The 12,801-nt window shown below is 46.6% G+C and overlaps 1 protein-coding gene across 4 annotated transcripts in view; it reads right to left on the reverse strand.

The window, feature by feature from the left end:
• Nucleotides 1-12,554, reverse strand: part of TACC1 (transforming acidic coiled-coil containing protein 1) — a 113,068-nt gene extending 100,514 nt beyond the window's left edge. Inside the window, exon 1 of one of the 4 annotated variants that reach the window (XM_029226562.1) lies at nucleotides 12,317-12,554. The gene's annotated coding sequence lies outside the window, so the exon portion shown is untranslated. Of the gene's footprint in view, nucleotides 1-926; nucleotides 1,473-12,316 lie in introns of those variants that run through there. The other 3 variants (XM_029226560.1, XM_029226563.1, XM_029226565.1) reach the window with 3 other exon arrangements.
• Between the last annotated feature and the right edge of the window lie 247 nt (nucleotides 12,555-12,801).

A 12,801-nucleotide genomic window follows, 5' to 3' on the forward strand; every position in this document is an offset into this window, starting at 1 on the left:
CCTGACTGATTGATTGATTCACTCATTCATTTGACAAATATATATAAACGCCTACCCTGATGCCCGTCTTGATCTCAGTTCATCTTTGCAAACATATTGGATGAGGTGAGAGTCATCTGAAGCCTGCTACCAGCCACAAGATGACCCTCTTGCAAGAAAGACAAATACCATATGATATCGCTTATATGTGGAATCTTAAAAAAATGGTACAAATGCACTTATTTACAAAACAGAAATAGAGTCACAGATGTAGAAAACAAACTTATGGTTACCAAGGGGGAAGGGGGGAGGGATAAACTGGGAGATTGGAATTGACATATACACACTACTATGTACAAAATAGATAACTAATAAGGACCTGCTGTATAGCACAGGGAACTCTACTCAGTGCTCTGTAATGACCTGTATGGGGAAAGAATCTAAAAAAGAGTGGATATATGGATATGTATAACTGATTCACTTTGCTGTACAGCAGAAACTAACACAACATTGTAAATCAACTAGACTCCAATAAAAATTAATTAAAAGAAAATTTAAAAAAAAAAGATGACCCTCTTGCAAATCTATACCCTAATTCTACCTTGCATCATTGTTTTGGCCTAAAGATAACAAAAAATAAAAACTAAGAGACTGATTCCTAGAACAGACCTGGAAAGGCTTTTAGGGGCCATCTAGTTCCACCTTCTTCTTTTAAGATAAGTCAACCAAGGCCCAGCAACATGCCCCAGGTCAAGAGACAGAAGCTAAAACCTCGACTCAGATTTCCCCACCCCTGCCCGGTCCTTTGTGTTTTCCTCAATCCTTATCTCTTTCATTCACACTTAAACCAAATACAAAGATTGCATATCTGTTATTTTGATGAGAAAACAAAAAATTTTACTTAAGAAACCCTCCCAGTTATACTCAGTGTCAAAGGGAGAAGTTACCTTTGTTGATTTGTCTTTGAATTTATTCCCAGTTGACTCTGAAGAGCAAACACGCCAGCAACCCAGACCAGAACCTTTTCTCTGGCCTTGGAACCCTTGGGACTGAGGAAAATTAAGTCAGGTGGAAGTCACATGCTGACTTGCAAGGTAAGTTTTCAGTGCAAGTTTCCAGCCAGATGCCTTTTGCCTAAGGCTAATTCTCAGAAATTCCTCTATAATTCCAACAGCCACTCTGTGATTGCTCTTTAACACACCGTGCTAGTAAAGTTGAATTCTGGAGGGAAAAGAAAAACAAAAAAGTGTTCTCCTATTTCAAGGTGATGCAACTGTCACCTATCGTAAGAGGGCAGTTTCTAGAAGACAGCTCACGCTTCAGACCTGTGGCCCTCGTCTCCTCCTGTGGAAACAGCTGCCAGGTTGACAATTTCAGTCTGTATCCTCAGGGAGAGGAATGAAAGCACTTAAAAAAAAACTTCTTTTGTTTTTTAATTTCATTTACTTGTCACTTGTATTCCTACATAATGCTTCAGGGACAGTACACGCTTTGTGGACTTTTTATTGAATTTTTTTTTTTTTAAGCAGACTATTTATGTGTGCTCCGGCTTTGTGTTCAGAGACAGAACCTGCCTATAATTCAAAAGTCCTGGATTCAGAAACCGCCAAGTGTCTTCTTGGAATAGTAACTCTTAGTACTTTTGTGGGTCTCGTATAACTTTGGGGTAGTGACCTGGAGCAACCATTGGGTATTTAAACATGGATTCCAACCCCATTGTCTGGTCCTGGGGGTGGGAGGGTCAGGAGAGTTTATCCACCAATAGTTTATTTCTACTCTGAGCCAACAGGTTCTGGCTTTACTTACTCCACCACGAAACGACAAAGTGGACAAGAAAATGAGAAGGCTGGCAAAAGTACTGGAGGTCTGGGTTCAAGGAAGCGCTTTAATTTGTGAGCCTTTGGAATTAAAATCAGTATGCACGGCTCATTGTACAAAAATAGGAGCGTGAATATAAGAAAAAAAATGCCACTGTTCTCTGGCTGGGCAAAACAAACAGGGTCTATGGAGTCTGAAAATGCTTCAAAGCAGAAGCAAACATTCAGAGGAAGTCTCCAAAGAGAGTCAAAGTAAATATTAAAAGTTCTTTTGGCTTGGAAGCTATGACTGTCCTGAGAGGTTATATACAGACCTCACTTGTTTATCTTAGGACATTTGTGAGCCAGGCAGAGCTGCCAAGTTACAAGACTAAAACAGGCTTTTAACCTTCAACAGGTTAAATAAAAGCAAAAGTAAGCACAGGTAGAACAAAGCATCAGAGCCACTCCTTCTTCTGGAAGTTTTCCACCTTCCTGCAGAGAAAGAGCAGAATTGCACATCTGCAGATAAAAACCCAGGGGTGCCCATAGGAGTTGGGATTGAAGAAAATAAAAGTGTCGTACCTTGCCAGGTATGGTATATACACAGATCGGTAGGGAGTGCTGTTGATTTGTTTTTCCCATGTTCAAGGGAGGGGACATTTCCAAACAGGATTTGGTCTGTGTAGTCTTAGCTTTGAATTTTTCAACTTCCTTGCTTGCACTCACAAGCTTTTTATCTACGCTCTAATCTGTGGTCCACGTTGCTATTGATACTGTAACCATTTTGTTGAGCATCTGGGGTCTAAGAAGGTGTGGGCATAAGTGGGAGCCATAGCTTCCATCTTTTGGCTCCCTGGCACCTGCACGAATAATCTTGGTCCCTGATCCTACCTCTAGGACAGAGCAGGGCATACGTTAGCCAGGGTAAGAAGAGAAGCAGGGCCTTGAGCAAGGTGGAATGAATGTGAGAAATGGAATAGCTGGGTTGTCTGGATCAGAGCAGGCTGAAGGCCTGTCACGGGGCCCAGCAGCTGAGAGAGGCCATTGGGATCACCTGATTTGAAATCCCACCTGATGCAGGGATCCTCCGCTCAAGATTCCTGATCAGTGGTTAGCCAGCCTCTGCTTGGAAACTTCAAAGATCTTTCCGGCAGACACAGAGTTGCAGCACTCAGACCCCTGTCAAGGACGGATTTAGCAACCCAGCATCAAGGAATGTGGTTAGCTGCTAACCTGAAGCTGTTAGTGCCTTCAGAGTCTGCCTGGGCTTTTGAGCTGAGATCAGTCCCCTCCGGCAGCCCCCAGCCAATGGCTGAGCAAGGTGGTGGTACAACGTCCTGTCCATTCCTGCCCAATGTGGGACTCCTCTCTCAGGCAATTTTTGCTTTGGAGCTTCACGTTGGCCTGGCAGACTTAATCTGACCTGTATCACAGTCTGAACACTGTAGTGTCCAATCTTGCTTTCTCTCCTTTTCCTTTCCCAGGTGTTACTCCACAATAAGCCTTAATACGTGAAGTGCAGGGGATTTTTTTAGGGTATAAAACTATTCCATATGATACTGTAATGGTGGGGGCATGACACTACACATTTGTCAAAACCTATAGAACTTTATGGCACAAAAAAGTGAAACTTAATGTGTGCAAATTAAAGAAAAAATATTTAGGAGATCAGGGAATCCCAGGATGGAATGCAGACTGTGACAAAATGACCTAACTATATTGCAAATGTATGAAACAAGTCCACTGGAGGGAATGTGGGGGGAAAGATGCTGACCTAACTAACTTTGGAAATGAATGGAGTCTGTAAAACTGAAGGCAAAGGAAATTGTGCACAAGCACTGTTCTCTAGCTGATAAAGTTGTTCCCATGAGTGTACGTGTTAACACGTCTAATACCGCTATACACATATGTCTCAATTGAACAATGAAGTAAGTGGATGGCAGATGGTGGGAGCCAGGTTTCTCACTGTCGGAGTGGGGAGTTATAGATGAGCAAAGGGAGGTCTAGAAAGATCCATGTGGTCATGGTTTGGAGTTGGAGACATCAGTGTGAATTCATGTTCTGCTGAATATAGATTCGTATGGTCACATATAGAAATATTTATAAATGTGTGTGTATACTCAGGTATACTTCTTATTGAAGTATAATTGATTTACAATGTTGTGTTACTTTCTGCTGTACAGCAAAGTGATTCAGCTATACATATATACACATTCTTTTTTATATTCTTTTCCATTAGGGTTCATCACAAGATACTGGATATAGTTCCCTGTGCTATACAGTAGGACCTTGTTGTTTATCCATCCTATATATAATAGTTTACATCTGCTAATCCCAAACTCCCAATTGTAGGATTCAACTCTTGAGTCAAGAAACCTCCACATACATAATGTCGGCAGGCTGGGCCCTTCCACAACTTTGGTGTCCCCATCACCCCTGCTGCCATTTCGTCTCCCACAGTGTTTTGCCTGGTGACTAATCTGTTGGCTTGAGAATGGGAATGCCACAGTGACCGCCAGCTGCCAGGCCCAAGGATAAGAGAATTAGAGAGTCTGGGGGGCTGAAAGGCGTCTTCAGCAATACATGTCCCTCAAAGACTGGGCAATGCTTCTGTCAAGCACGGGGATGTCAATAAATGTGTAGAGTTTTCCAGTTCTGTGTGTAGAGAGATTGGAGGTCGCCACTCTGTCCTACCAACAAGTAAAAAGATAAACGGACTGAAAAATCAACAACTCCTCTGGGATTCGTAAGAGAGGGGAGGAAAGAGGGCAAACCACTGCAGCCAGATTGGAGCGGCATACAGGTGAATGCAGGAAGTCACTGCTTAGCGAGGAGCAGAGACTCACAACCAGAACCACGATGGAAACCATGCTGGGGTAAACTGCAATTGACGAATTGCTGGGGGCTCAGTGTGGACAGCTCTGAAGGTTTCAAACTCCAGGGAGACCCAGAATTTTGAGATTTACCCCCAGGAGCTAGACCAGATTCCCACAGAGAAAAATCCCCTTGGGCTTCTGGCAAGGGGAGAGGGAAAGAAACCATTTGAAACATGCCAGAGCGTTCCATTTTTCTTCTTCTTCTTTTTAAAATGTTTATTTCATACTGGAGTCTAGTTGATTAAGAGTGTTGTGTTAGTTTCAGGTGTACAGCAAAGTGATTCAGTCACACATACACATGTATCTACTCTTTTTCAAATTCTTTTCCCACTTAGGTTGTTACAGAATATTGATCAGAGTTCCCTGTGCTGTACAGTAGGTCCTTGTTGGTCATCCTTTTTAAATATAGCAGTGTGTATATGTTAATCCCAAACTCCCCATTTATCCCTCCCCCACCTTTCCCTTTTGTTAACCATAGTTTGTTTTCTAAGTCTGTGAGTCTGCAGAGGAAATTAGTTAACCAGAGCCTAACCTGCTGGGGTACCATCAAAGCCTAACTGACCTGGAAAGGGAAAGACTCAACTCCAGCCCACTGCAGCCATCCTCTCTGAGAGACGCTGGAGGGAGCACGGCCCTGGCGACACCTTCATTTCTGCCCAGTGATGCTGAGGTAGGACAGGCGGCCTCCAGGACTGTTAGAGAATAAATGCCTATTGTTTTAAGCCTCCAAGTTCATGGTCATTTCTCAAAATAGCCTCAGGAAACAAATACACCCTCTTGCTAAATTTCATCCTCCTGTCATATAGACTTTCCTTTATCTAATAAACAAACCCTCTTGTATCTGTCAGGACCCTGGCAGGTAACACTCTCCAATCGAGAGTTTAATAAAGGGACGGTTTACAAAGGCCTGAGTAGAGTTGGGGACAAGAGAAAGTGCAGTTCTCCAGAGCTGTACGGTCGGGGAGACACTGTTGCTGCCCTAGGCCTGAGGGTCAGAGGGACAGAAGGGCCGTCTGACAGGAGTGTGGCCTTCAGTCAGGGGAGACACCAGCCCAGGCAATGCAGCACGAAAGGACCAAGGGGAATAAGTACCTTTGTGTCCCTCTCCCCTCCCTCTGACCTCCTTCCTGAGGCCTCCATTGGCTGAACCTAAACTATATAGGAGCCAAATGCAAGGTAACTATTCAGGTCAGCCTGCTGGACACAGAGGAGAGTGAAGAGTGGGGAGGGGATTTAGGGGCCAATGGACATAGCCAGCACCCGAGAAATTGTAACTACCCCTACCAGACCACCCACATAGCAGACTGGTTTCGTGGACCCAAGCTTTATAACCTTGGCCAAGTCACCACTCCCCTAGGTATTGGTCCCCTCATCTGTAAAATGAAGGGTTTAGACCAGAAAGCCTCTGAGATCCCTTTCAAGCCTTACACTCATTATTCCAGAAGCAGACTGAATGCCTTCAGACTAAGGCTGATCCCTGCCTGGAGCCCCAATAGCTGTTTATTTACTAACGTCTCTTTTCCTTGACGCCCACCCGGTGTCTCTGCAGCGATGGGCAGCGAGGGCCGCTGAGCCACTCCCAGAAAAGGAGCAGGGCCCGTGCTCGCTCAGGGATGCTGGAGAAGGAAACCTGAGGCAGGAAAACCACACGGGGCTCTGGACCACCAGCAGCGAGAGGCCATGAGGCAGCAGAGAAGCTGTCCCTCAGCCAGCGGGGGGGTCAGCAGCCCGGGGCACGCCTGCTAGCTCCTGAAAAAAAACTCCAGGGACCCCAGCCCCGCACGGCAGCTAGAGCAGCCCTCAGGCTGGCCCAGAACTCGGGCTGCCAGCCACCACGCATCTGCTAATGATTAGCCAGAAAGTCAAACCATGGAAAGTTCCAAGGGTCCAGGAGAGCCCCACATGGACCAGTGAACATACACCGAGCCTTCCCCTGCTGCCTGGGGACATTTTGTTCGGTACTGTGTCTGCTTTTTCAGGGACTTCTGTCTGCTTCTGTCCCATGGAACCTCCTTTTGAAAATAGAGGTGAAGCTAGGAGCCCCTCCAGGGCTGAAAGTGCAGAAGGTGTAATCTCCCCATTCTCATGTATCTTGGGTGGCCTGGGAGATACAAGGGATTCCTCCTTTTCCCCTAACCCTACCCTTAGCCATTAAACTAGGTCCCTCCATAGCTACAGATAGGCCCCACGTGAGCCTTAGTTTATCGTGTATGAAGGACCTATATTCCAAAATCCTTAAAAACCCTCCCCAAACTGCTCATTGATTCCTAAATTCCATTGTCATCTTGTCTCCAGCAAAAAAAAATTATTCTTGTTGTAAACACACCCACACGTGGGCGATGTGTGCTTCAACGTTGTTCGGTGAATTAAGGGCCTGAAATCCTAACCAGAGATGGGGAAGGAAGGGGTCTGGATGTCGGAGGCTGAGAAGGTGGGTGGAAGAAGGGCCTCTACGAAAGAGAGACACAGAGAGAGACGGAGAGAGAGCGCTCTGGGCACCAAGGAAAGACATCACGCTTCATGCCACTGCCTGGAGCTGTCCCGGTTGAGTCGGTGCTATAAAGATTTGGAGAATTCAGATAAGCAGCTTCTGTATCCAGTAACACATGAAAACCTTGTGACCTGGACCCCAGACACTCACAAAGGAGCTTGCCTTTCCAGACTGGAGCAGGAAACAACTGGGGAGCTGGCTAGCGGGTACTTGGGGAGTCTCCCTCCTCCAAAATGCTCACCTATGTGCTGCCACAGTGACAGCTAAGTCTCCCACTGGAGATGAACCTGTGTATCAATTCACTTATTAGTCACTTTTCAATGGTCTGCTGAAGGTCAAGCACTGGTCAAAGGAGGGTTGGATGGACAGCAAATAAGAGGATCCATTTTAAATATGGGATACAGAGGGGATTAGGTGCTGAGATCCCTGCAGAAAAGGAGGGACAAATCCCTGGAGACAGTGGGCCTCTCGGAGTGCACGGAGAAAGGTTAAGAAGACAGCCTGCTTCACGAGGTTACCCACGCCTGGCCGCCTGACCCAGTCTGCTGGCTTGGATGCAGCTGCACTGGGCCTCTGCTGTCAGGTGCCCTTTGCATCTTCTGACCCCTGCTCTCCAAATGCCTAAGAGGGTTGTGAGTTACTCCACCCCCTTCCAAATACGGCCCTCCTGAGACAGATAGAAAGGGCTTAAATCAGGGAGGATTAGATTTACCATAAGGTAAGAGTTAAGCGCCCATACCCAAGCCAGACATACTGAGGTAGAATCCCTACCCTGGCACTTAGCAGCTGTGTGCTTTTTTGCATATTGTTTCCTTCTCTAAGGCTTGTTATCCTTATTTGCAAACTGGGGATAATAGTAGTACTGTTGCCCCTGGAACAACACAGGGGGTTAGGGATCACCACCCTCCACAGAGTCAGCCCTCCGTATCCGAGATTCCGCATCCGTGGATTCAACCAACCCCAGGTTGGGTAGTTTTTTCAATAGATACTTAAATACTGTATGTATTTATTGAAAAAAATTCCTCTTATAAGTAGACACACGCAGCTCAAACCCATGTTATTCAAGGATCAACTGTACTCACCTGATAGGCAGACATGGGGGTTAAACAAGTGAGATAGTACATATGAAGCACTTAGCACAATGCCTGACTCATAGTAAGTGCTCAATAAACAACCACCTCTCATTTATTTCTTGCATACTTTTGCTTCCAGTAACAGTCGGCAAATGGATGCATGCTCCTCTCAAAATCATTGCAAATTTAGTCTAGACTTAGGCGGTGCTCACGGATTTGTTCTCTGAAAAAGCCACAAAATTCTTTTATAAGTCATGAGCCCTTCCTGGTTTTTTTTTTTTTTTATCAGCTATATTTAGCTCTTAAATTTAATATCTCAGCTTGAAATCTTAAAGTCATCCTTCCAAAAGTACAAGTGGTTCAGCCAATGGCATTTACAAGCAAGCTTTTTTTTTTGTTTTTTGTTTTGGAAATAACAATAGGTCAGAAGTGGGACTAATTTCCATAACTACAAAGATAAATAAGTTAAACTTCATTTAATCAGAGGGTCCAATTTGGCAAGTCCAATCCTGAAGACTAGTTTCAGTTTTATTAAACTTCTAAGAGAACATCTAAGCTTTTTCTCGTAGTTCTTAAGCTGTCTCTCAGGGACTCTGGATCCTTCCTGGCTGGGGTCCAGGCACAACCGTCCCATCCCCAGCTCACAGGTGACATTGCTGGTGTCCATTTTTCAATCTCAAACACTAGTTACTTCTTATTTCCAGCCTGCCACCCAACTACTTGCCTAAGGTTAAACCAACCTCTTTTACACATAATAAAATATTTATTGAGTGCTTACTATGTGCCAGACAAGCCTTATGTGGACTGAGTTATTTCATCATAATATCGTTGTGATATAGGTGCGGTTATTATCATCCCTCTACAGGGAATATCTTTATTTTGGAAATTCGCCGAAGATGATCTAGCTAACATGGGGCAGAGCAAGGATTTGAGCCCGGGGAGTCTGGCAATAGAGCTGGCTCTTTCCCACTAAACCCATGTCACCTCTCATAGGACAGGTGACGCTCCCAGGGCCACAGCTTGGACAAGAATTCCGACTCTACTTTTTCACAGCAGTACTCTTCCGCCATGGAACGTCCTGTCCTGGCCCCGTTCCTCCCAGCCTATTCTCAGGGACCATCCTTTGCCAAAAATATGAAAGAAACACACAACAACATCCCTCTTACCTCTGTCAAATGGGGCTGCAAAAATATTCAAGGTGGGGTGGATCAGGCTTGGGGGAGGGGCTCCAATCCCGCCTTCATCACTAACTGGCTGGGTGCCCTTGGTGAGGTGATGTAACGCCTTTACCTTCACGCTGCTCACCAGCAGAGTGGGGAACAGGCTGAAACTGCCTTCCAGGGCTTTCGTGGGGATTACCTGAGCATATCCGCGTAATGTGCTCAGCACAGCGCCAGGCTCAGAAAGGAAGCTGTCATTGTTAAGGTAGATGAATCATAGCTATTATGAGTATTGATCAGGCAGTCCATCACTGTGAGCAGAATTGAGAAGGACACATTCCGAGAAGACTTAGAGAGAGGCCGGGTTGTAATAATATAAGCTCTCTGGGGCCCCGCCCCTTGTCTGTCCCTGCACCTGAGGACCGGCTGCCTGGGACAGAAGGGCTCACCTCCCGATCCCGCTTGGCACACACCTCCTGTGGGTTCCCCGGAGTGGGAGATGGTCACTAAGTAGAAGGTGATGGGGAGGGCCAAGTGAGAGCCCAGACAGGGCCCAGCAGGAAATCCCTCCATAAATCAACTCCGTTCCGTAAGCAGTCAGTTTCTCCCTAGACACAACATTACCTGTCCCAGGTAAGCAGTTCTGAACATTGTTTTCAAAACTTTCTTTCAAATGGGCACCCCAACATGTAATCAGGTAAAGATGGAGCTGCTTTGTCAGGAGTGGAAAGAGGAGGCTCCTGGAGCATCCACAGCTGCTTTGTTGAACTCCTGCCCTAAGGGGACCCTGCGACCCTTCTGAAGGGCAATGAGGTCCCTCAATCACAGGTTGAGAAACATTTTCTAAGAGAGACAAATACATAGTCGTCCCTTGGTTTCCCCGCCCCCCCCGGGATTGGTTCCAGGATGCCTGCGGACACCAAAATCCACTGATGCTCAAGTCCCTTCTATAAAATGGCATAGTGCTTGCATATAACCTACACACATCCTCCCTTATACTTTAAATCATCTCTAAATTACTTATAAAACCTAATACAAGGGAAGTGCCATGCAAGTAGTTGTAAATACAATGTAAATGCTTTGTAAATAATTGCAGTGCAGGGGCTTCCCTGGTGGTGCAGTGGTTGAGAGTCCGCCTGCCGATGCAGGGGACACGGGTTCGTGCCCCGGTCCGGGAAGATCCCGCATGCTGCAGAGCGGCTGGGCCCGTGAGCCATGGCTGCTGAGCCTGCTCGTCCGGAGCCTGTGCTCCGCAACGGGAGAGGCCACAACAGTGAGAGGCCCGCGTACCGCAAAAAAAGATAATAATAATAATAATAATTGCAGTGCAAATTCAAGTTTTGCTTTGGGGAACTTTCTGGAATTTTTTTTTGGGGGGCGGGTGTTTGTTCCGAGGTTGGTTGAATCCAGAATACAGAACGTGTATACGACACGAACCCTGCCCTTAGCGAGCTTAGAGTCTAGTGAACTGGCGGCTACAGGCTTGTACTGGCCGGCAAGTGAACCCCAATGTCCATCGTTAAGGTACAAATCCTAACAAGGCACTATTGCTACCTCCTACAGAACCCTGAGGCTTTTCAGTTGCAAGAGATCCCTCCACATTTATAACGCACACAGTAGGGTCTGGGAAGAGCATGCCTACATTTTGACCTGCTTCAGTAAAATAATCTTTAAAATGAATCTATCTCTCACCACACCTCTGTGAGGTGTGGTTATTATTGTCTCACTTTGCAGATGAGGAAACTGAGGCTGAGGACATTTAACTTGTCCAAAATCACCCAGCTAGGCAATGAGGGAACCAAGGGTCAAACCCCAATCTTGGTTTCAGAACATCGCATCCTGGACTCAGTATAGACCCCTCCTCTGCCCTCACTAGTTGTGTCTCCAGCCTCAGTTTCCTCATCTGTAAAATGGGGATGATGATACCTGCCACCTTTACAATGGTGCTGGGCACACAGCCAGTGCTCAGCTAGAGCTAGTAACTGTCTTGGGATCACCAAGTAATAGGTTATGACTCATTTGTCCAATTCACTCTCTCATTTATTTATCTTGTTAGAGAACAGTGCAAGGCAGTATGTGGATAAGGAGCAAAATGAGTGCTACAGAGAAGTAAAAAGCCATAGGAATTCAGAGGAAGGGCATTTGAAATTCTTCATTTATGACTGCTTCATAAAATTTTGAGCACTCCTTGTGCAGAAGCCATGCTGAGTTCTCTGGGTCAGTCCAATGGCAGCACGTGTTGCCAAGGCTAACTTCTCAGTGACCAGCTGCTGGGGCAATTCCCTAACAAGCCACATGCAGCCTTCCAGGTAGACCAGTTAGCTCTGCCACAGACATCTAAGTGTCCAGGGACACCTGGGCTCTGCCCATAAATGCACAGCACTGGGGCCATGTGCCACATCCCCCGACCTGAGAAACAGCTCAAGTTGTGTGTCCCCATGACAGTTGGAGGGGGAGAAGGGGGAAGCATGGCGGACCAGGAGGACACACCACCCAGGTCCTGGGAAACAGCTGGACCCCAGCTCATCAAGGCGAAAATACCTTTTCCTTGCACAGGCACGTGGGTCATTCCTCTCTGAATCTATTCAGAGAGGAATGTATTTATGAATGCTCCTCCTTGACATTGCAAGACTCCCTCCCCACGACCTCTCTTTCCAAGAAAAGAAAGCAAAAGAAAAAAGAAATCAGGGAATTCCCAGAATTCTGCCCTAACACTTTCCACACCAGACAAACAACACGTGCTTCCAGAGACCCAAGAATTAAAGTAAAATTTGGAAAGGGAGAGGGAAAAGAAATGCCCAACCTCCCTGGAGTTCACTCACTCACCACACACCCCCATCAACCAGAAAACGTCCCCAGCCCAAGGCTTAAAGCTCAAGGGCCCCGCTTTGCTCAATGAATGCCAAATGACCCCAGAACACCCAGCCCCTGTTCCTACCTCGTCGGTGGTGGTCCCCGGGTCTCCTCTCTCCCTTTGGCGTCACCTGCTACAGCGGATCCATCATCTTTGCTTAGGAAGCCGAGCGCCTCTGGTCTGGGAGGGGTTCCGTGGAAGGAAGGGGAGGGCGGGCTGAGATCACCGACGTGGGGAAGGGTGGGTCTCCGAACCAAACGCTTGGTTCGAGGGAAAAGGATGTTTTGTAAGTTCTGGCTTGAATGTCCAGGGGCAGAACAGGAAATGTCCACTAGGGCTGGGAGCCCCAGGGAGAAATTGGCTGCTGTCTCCCTTCAGAGGGAGCTTCCCGAGGGCTCTCAACTGCGGCCCCGTCTGGAATTTAAAGCTCCGTCTGAATCCTTTTCCCGCTTACTCTTTCCTCCGGCACTTTTTTTTTCTTTCCTTAATGGAACGTCGGCTTCATTCCTGACATGCTGGAAAAGTTTTCCTCGGCCTAAACTTGGCTCAGGAACACTCTCCCCTTGTGA

The sequence above is a fragment of the Monodon monoceros genome, unplaced genomic scaffold (genome assembly GCF_005190385.1).
Source record: "Monodon monoceros isolate NGI ecotype Baffin Bay Population unplaced genomic scaffold, NGI_Narwhal_1 Super_Scaffold_17, whole genome shotgun sequence".
NCBI classification, from domain to species: Eukaryota; Metazoa; Chordata; class Mammalia; order Artiodactyla; family Monodontidae; genus Monodon; species Monodon monoceros.